Raw genomic sequence first — 7,869 nt, 5'->3', positions numbered from 1 at the left:
TGATGCATTTAGGATCTAAACACCTTTTTTTTTCCCGCCCCTGCTGTTCAAACCCAGCTGGAGCTTTTGGCTTTGACTCTTGTCGACATTTGACTTTTACACACGAGACCGCTGCAGTCAAGAGGAAAGCGCGTTTTATGACCGGCGTGAATGTCAAGTGTAAAACGTAAACGCAATTACACCCCCTCCTCCCTCCCCCCCCCCCCCCTCCCGTCTGTCCGGGCTCGCGGTGGGCGGGGCTCTGTTGCCATGACAATGACATCAATGTTGATGTCGAGTAACCAAAGGTCAAAATAAAGACAAGTGAATGAAAACGGAAGGAAACTTACGGAGTGGGGACGGAGCACGGCCGAAAAACCTGCTCGAACTTCAAGCCGCTCCACCACGGCCGGGACGTCGACGCGGTCCCCGTCTGGGAATAACGACGTTTTTTAATTTCGCCGGTAAGGGGACACGTCAAGCGGCGGGGAGGGTTACAGGGTCACAGGCGAGCTAACCAGCAGCTAGCTGTGTCAGCGAGCTAGCCGCAGCCTCGGTCGTTGTTGGCTAGCAGCAGCTCGTGCTAACTCTCCCCTGGCAGTTTGCGCTGCTGCATTTCAGTTAGTTGCATCACCAAATTGTACAGGATCTTTCTCACCTCACCGGCCTGCATTATATTTCAACTGTTGCCAGGTAAGAGAAAATATATTTTAACACATTGGGATTGACTTCAAAAACCGTGACAAAATGATTTGTTTTGGTTGAGTGTAGATTGGAAAATATGTGTTCTGTATCTTGATCAAGGCAGAAAATAATTCAGTTGTGCTGTTGTAGTTAGACTTATTGTTAATGTACTGTAACATGTGTGACATTAACTTTCCGATGGAAAAAAACAAATGAAGAATATATACTTCAAAACCAATAGTTTTCTGTTTATTAATAGATTTAAGTCCTAATTTCATGGCTGTAATACTTAGAGCACCCATTATTAAACCTCACAATTACTTTTGTGACCCCTTTTCCTTGTTAAACAATTAAAGTATACATTTTTTGTTATATATCTGTTTTTTAAATAAACAAGGCTTATTGCGTTGTGTTTCCATGTTACCTCTGTCATTAACTGGTTTACGGTGTTCTTCCTCAGAGATTATTTTGGTCTCCGTGGAGACAATTTGAATAACACTTGGAACAACATCTACACAACAGTGAAACCAGCACTACAGTAAATACAATACTTTTATTTTAATACAATAGGAAAAACCCAAGCAATGTTTTTCATTCTGCTCATTATGGTGCTGTTTTAATTATCTCCTTACTGAAGGCAGCTCTAAATAACAGGTTTGGTTCCTAATATAAACTGAAAATGAAGTGATGGTTTACACTTCTAAATGGCAGATGTGTATGAAAGTTTCCATGAAGTTAATGTTACTTTTAAATCAGGATCAGATTGATATTTTCAATAGGGTGTGTTTTATGAATCTAATTAATGAATGATGTTTTTTGTACTGCTATTACTATGGTAAACTACACAATTTGTTTTGCTGTAGGCTTATTCATGAAACATTTTCCACATTCATGAATTTACTCACCTGATTATTTCACCACTAATTGTGTCCACAGATTGGATCTGTTCTTCATTCAAGATGCGTCACAAATTCACAGCCAGGATTCTCATTTCCCTTCTCCTGTGCATCCTAGCATTTGCTGTTTTTTTTACCTCTTCATGGAATTTATCTGTGCGTTCCCTTTTCCCTCGGGAGTCAAGACTTTGTGCCTGCGACAAATGTTTACGAGAGAGTACTCCATGCGTAGCAGAGATTATCGAATCATCTCCTGAGCCTTTCATGTCAAGAAACACTACCGCCACAGAGGATGAATTCAACTGGTGGTCGGTAAATATCCCCTTTACCCTAAAATATACAGCACAGGTGTTCTGCTTGTGTTGCACTCTTTGGGTGCTATTTTCATCCACCTATGCAATGCGCCAAAAGCGCAGGGTGTGGCCAACTTGTTTAGTATCTTGGTAAACACTGATGGAAGCACGTCAGTGGCGCAGTAGATAGCGCGATAGTAGATAGAATAGATGGAAGATGTGTCCCAGTCAACTCCAATCAAATCAGCTCTTGTCAATCCCTTTCAAATCACTGTGACATGGCGCATTGTTTCATAATGGATGAAGAAAGAGTAGACTTGCAAAAAAACTTGCATCTTGTAGATGCCAAACACTGGCATCAATTATATGTCAAAGTGAAGAAAGAACACTCATCCAATATAGGGAAATCAGGTGCTGGAAGAATGTTGAGGAGTGAGCAGAAGTAAATAAAGCACATTTAAAGCTCCCAAAACAATTCATTTATGAACAAAACTGATGAAGAGCAATTCGCTCCAAACATCACTGATGTTGTGGTGTTAATAAATAAAGTGCATCGGAAGCTTTGAGTGTGAATAATTTACTTTACAATCATTAATTAAATGACCCAAATTGCTGGTTGTAAATTGCCCATCTTTTGTTTATTAATGACACAGTGTCACACTCCGCGGTCTTGCACAGCTGGCTGGTTTACTAAACCAGATCAGTGGGTTAGAAGGCTTTTGAATTGAAACCCCATTTTGTGTTATTTAATTGCAATTAATTTGCACTTAACCTGTGAGCCTTTTGAAATGTAATGCCTGAAATTGACTGCTGCACCATGACCTGATTCACATGCACTTAATTAAGAGTCAGCTTTTTTTTTTTTTTAGATGATTAATTGAATTGGAAAGTTGCATTGACAAAATCTTGTTTTAGTTATCTCTGCAAGTGGACATCCACAAAACCTCTGTGATTTTGGATGTGTCTGTTCATGTGCGCTCGGCCCACTGGAGCCACAAAAGTAGCCCACAATTTCACCTCAAAATTAAAACTAAAATTGCATTGCGTAAGGGCATCTTTGCCGACATGTCTCTTGCTGCACCGTTCTGATCAGCTCGGCAAAACCAGGTTCACGTTGAGCCTTGAAAACTGCAAACCGGTGCAGGCATGGAAAAGATAGGGCCCTTAATTGTTATAGACATTGTGACCATTTGGCCACAACCTTGTTTTTTTTATTTATTTTTTATTTATTACCTTTTTAAGAGGCTCCTTCATGATTATATTGGATTTCATGTGAGTGCTTTACATCTAAAACCTGCTACGTAACACTCTTTTCTGTCATGTGTGTCAGACCCTACAGGGCAACAGGGCAAACTTCTCTGTCTTCAGTGAAACACTGGAAAGCTTGTTTCAGAAAATACAACCCATTTCAGGTGTTACCAATTTCAGCTCCGACCGCTGCAAGACCTGTGCTGTGGTGGGAAACTCTGGTAATTTGAAGGGATCACATTATGGACCTCTGATAGATTCTCATGATTTCGTAATAAGGTAAATCATCATATAGTTCAAATTTTATTTTTATTGCTGGGTAATATCAACATTATTCTATCCTTCCTTAAAATACAAACATTATTGTCAGTCATTTTCGAAAATCTACTTTGAACAATGGTGTTGACGCTAAGACAAATTCAGAAAAATGCTCTGATGTGGATTCACAAAAACTTCTAAAGGCCAATTTATGGTTTCAATGTGTGTGACCAATGTAGGTTTTGAATGACACTGCAAATGTGCCTGTGGTTTCGTTCAGACTAAAATCTGGTTACGCTTTGCGCAGCCACGTAGACGCAAGCCACAGTCGGCTGCCTTCTCGTTCAGTGGCTATGTTCACACAGCACGAGATTTCGGAAGAATTGGAAACGTCTCACCATGTTTAGGCGGCATTAGTGGAAAGGTGGCTAAAATCAAAGCATTACCAAATTGTGGCAGCAACTAATTCTGTTATGAGGTGGCAGGATAGGACTCGATAGCAGACACAGAGGCGTAGACGGTGGCAATACAATGTGATGTTTTATTGTAACAGGAGTTGTAGATAGGCTGTGCAGGCAGAGGAAGACCAGGTGGCTTCCAGGCTGGTGGTGAGTCTGAGGGTTCGAGAGAGAGAGAGAGAGAGAGAGAGAGAGAGAGAGAGAGAGACAGAGAGACAGAGAGAGAGAGAGAGAGAGGGAGGAAGGAACTGGGAGGAACTGGGAGAAACCGGGAGGAGGTGGGAAGAGGTGGCAGAGTGGTACTGGGTGAGTAGATGAACTTACTGACAAAGCAGGAGTGCAGGACCAGAGTTGATATACTCCCAAGAGGTTATCAACTTTATTGCCAGCAGCTGTGCAGACCAATCAGGGGCGTGGCCATGGGAGGTGTCTGGAGGCAGGAAGAGGAGAAACAGAACAAAACAACAAGCACATGGTAGACAACCACAAACAGGGGAATGACAGAACACATGAGAGGAGATCAGCAGGAACAAAGGTTAAAACACAGAAGGTCAGACAGGGATGCTGACAACTTCACTTAGAAATGGATCTACTCCACAGGTCTCATTCCTGTATGTCATGCACATTGATACAGAAATCATGAATTGGCCAAAAGATTGAAAAGTCTTTCGAATTTCCATGTAGTGTAAACTTTGTTCACCTATAATTGTCATTTAACTATATGTAATTCAATATTTATCTCTCTGTACTCTTTAGAATTAACCGTGGACGTACCGAAGGCTATGAGGCACATGTTGGGACCAGAACAACTCATCATGTCATGTATCCAGAGAGTTCTGTGAAACTGGACAACACCACTTATCTTCTGTTTTTTCCATTCAAGACAAGAGATTTCTATTGGCTCAACATGAACCTCAATGTAAAGTAGGTCAAACACAGCGACAAAAACCTTTGGGCTTAACAAAAACTGCACAGCAGAGTTTCGGCTTTACTATAACAATTCAACATTTGAATCGAAGTGTTGTTTAATTATAACCAATTAATACCTGCTAAATTTATCAATTAACTTTATCTGCAGCGGTCCCACAGTGTCAAGGCCAGTAGCTTCAAAGGACAAGGTGAGTATTTTAAATGATTTTGCATATTAAATTATATAGATATCTGATAATAAAATGTAGCGCGTTGTTGCAGAAAAGAATTGTTGATAAAGGGCTATTTCTAATTCATTATAGGTGATGATCCTTCGTCCGGGTTTCATGAGATATGCTCATGAAAATTGGCTGGGAAAAACAGGCTATTACCCATCCACTGGCTTTCTGGCTTTCGCTGTCAGCACACTGCTTTGTGATGAGGTAGGTTCTGTATTCCAGATTATTATAATGACTTTCTTCATTTGTGTGGTATTTTGCAAAATGCTCAGCCTTTTTCTTCGCACCATCTTCGTACGCCTAAAGCAGGAAAGTGTAGCACAGCAACGGTTTGCTACCTAACCAAGACATACATCAAACCCACTGTCTTAATCATTGGTTTGACCTCATCTGGAGGGGACCATTGATGAGGGAGATTATTCTAGCGCTCTTTACAGTTTTGAGAAAGTGCCTCGTCTAGCCACGGCCAACCCTTTTGCTTCGCTGTTTCACTGCTACGACTTATTGACACCTTTTGAATCCGACAAGCGTAACCGCATGCACTCTTAGCATTGCATCACCCTGGAGTGGATGGAAGTTCCTAGCGGTACCACCACTGGCAACAACAGTGGCCCGCCAAACTTAACAAGATATGGTCTTTTGGTTTATAATAGATTTTATATAACACAATGACTTCCAAACAGCTAAGGCAGCTCCCATCTTACGGCCAGGTTCCTCTGATACATCTGTATTCTCTATTTAATCATCCTCCATCTTGTTCTGTTCAGATTTTTATGCAACCTGGCTGGCTAGTGTACCCACCATGCTGTTAAGTGGTATCATTTTTAAATGTTCAATTATCTGTTGTCACATTATTGTGTGCCATGGCATTATGACCTGTTAAAGAGAAGTAGTTGTGGGTCATTAATTCTTGTGTTATAGTGTTACAACCGTTACAAGGAAGGTTAAAACCCGTTCACTCTCATTTTGCCACTCATAACACACTGTAACAAACAACTTACTATATAAACAAATATAGATGACTGACCAATGCAAATTTTTGGTTCTTTCTATTTCAACATCTATTCTCATTATCAGTTTTTAAATTGTGTCAACATTTTCAGAGTTCCTTTTCAAGAGGTTTGTTTGTTTTTCTAAAATATTTTTCATTGTGTTCGGTGAGAAAATAGACAAATTGAGATTTAACCTTTTAAATAAACCTCTTAACCCATTTACTTAACAATACAAATAAGAAGTACAGCTGAGTATCAGATTGAATGTGTTATTTTCCCAGGTCAGCGTTTTTGGGTTTGGAGCAGACTCGGATGGAAACTGGAGCCACTATTTTGAAATACTGACAGACAAAAATCTGAAAACTGGAGGGCATCCTGGAAAACGTGAATACGAAACTCTTAGGAAATTAGGCAGGAAAAAGGCAATCCAGTTTTTTAAAGGATGGTAAAAAAAAATGTTGGTGGTGGGGTGGGGGGCATTAAATGAAGACGTATGTGATCTGTATTTTGGTATTTTTGAAAATATTGCATTCAACAATCAAGGTTTTTTTATTTTAATTTTTGGTTAATTTAGGACTCTCTTACTATCTCCTCTTGTTATCAGCCAGCAGAGTTACATGCATCATTGCGTCATTTGACCACTTTTGAGCAGTTGTTAGGTTGCTAGTTTGCTGGCTAGTTTAGTCTTCCCTAGTAAAGCATCAACTTACAGCAACGTTATGGTGTCTAATGAATGCATCGAGTTCAGGCAATCGTACACTTACTTTTTGTTCATTATAATATTTGTTTTATTTATCCGGCGCCTCAATGAGTAAATTTCGGATCATTTTTTGAAAATCTGTTTACCATTGAGAACTTCATTTGAATTTCACTAGTTTCATGTCAATTCTGCGAGAGAACTAATACAACCACTTTGATTACGTTTATTAATGTTTCTGTTTGTGCAAAAGCTGTCATTTAAAAGTGATCAGTTAATCACATGTTCGGACTTGTACTTTCATGTCGTTATGGTGTTTTTAGAATGAATACTTAAGATGCACAATATGTTCCGTATTATTTTATCATATATGGTATGTACAATGTCTTAATGTTGGTAAATTCAATAATGAAATAATCAGAATTAAATCAAACTTTTCTGTTAATCAAAACAAGATTTTGTTCTTGATGCGTTTTAACCATAAAAATCTCCTCAAGACATCATTGGCGTATTGAATTCATTCCAATTCCTTTCAGAGAACAAGGCCCCAAGAGCCACCTGCCTCCTTCTACTATGTGTTCTTCACTAATTTGGTGTTTGCAGATTGCAGATGATTGCTGGCAGATGTATTCATCATCTGTCTGACAAAGTCCTTAGATTCAGGTACATGCTCCAGGTGGTAGCCTGTCAGATTGGCAGGCTTTGTGGCTTCTGAGGAGAGATTACACATTGTGGTGTCCTGTCACTCTCTACTCTTACTCTCTACTGATAACATACTTTTAGTGGGCATTTGAGCTATTTTCAATGTTTCTTTGTTGGCTTAGCTGGCATGAGAAAGGAAGTACCGTAATTTCCGGCATATTGAGCGCACCTGAATATAAGCCGCACCCACTGAATTTTATAAAAAATATTATTTTGAACATAAATAAGCCGCAGGTGCCTACCGGTACATTGAAGCAAATGAACTTTACACAGGCTTTAACAAAACACGGCTTGTAACAAAAATAAAAATGTCAGCGTGACGGATGATTTGCCTTTCCTGTTGACAGTCCGAGTGAGAGGCAGGTCAAAGGTCAGAGGAACCTCATCCATGTTCATGATGTCGTGCGGGCCAATGGTATGCTCCGCTATCTTTGCATCAGTGAATTTGCGGAAGTTTGAAACTTTTTCCTCGTAGTCGGGAGGGAGCTGCTGACACAGACTCGTCCGTACCCTG

The 7,869-nt window shown here is 40.0% G+C and overlaps 1 long non-coding RNA gene across 1 annotated transcript; it reads left to right on the top strand.

Moving 5' to 3' along the window:
- Nucleotides 1-248: 248 nt before the first annotated feature.
- On the top strand, nt 249-7,156 carry LOC138214962 (uncharacterized). The gene is made up of 8 exons (XR_011179678.1): nt 249-672; nt 1,124-1,201; nt 1,600-1,871; nt 3,183-3,379; nt 4,573-4,740; nt 4,895-4,934; nt 5,049-5,168; nt 6,238-7,156. It is a non-coding gene; the product is annotated as an uncharacterized lncRNA (long non-coding RNA).
- Nucleotides 7,157-7,869: the final 713 nt, after the last annotated feature.

This window comes from Embiotoca jacksoni, unplaced genomic scaffold (genome assembly GCF_022577435.1).
Source record: "Embiotoca jacksoni isolate LCO1_2020_lvr unplaced genomic scaffold, fEmbJac1.0.p SCAF_7, whole genome shotgun sequence".
Lineage (NCBI taxonomy): Eukaryota > Metazoa > Chordata > Actinopteri > Embiotocidae > Embiotoca > Embiotoca jacksoni.
This window is presented reverse-complemented; position numbering and strand designations above follow the sequence as displayed.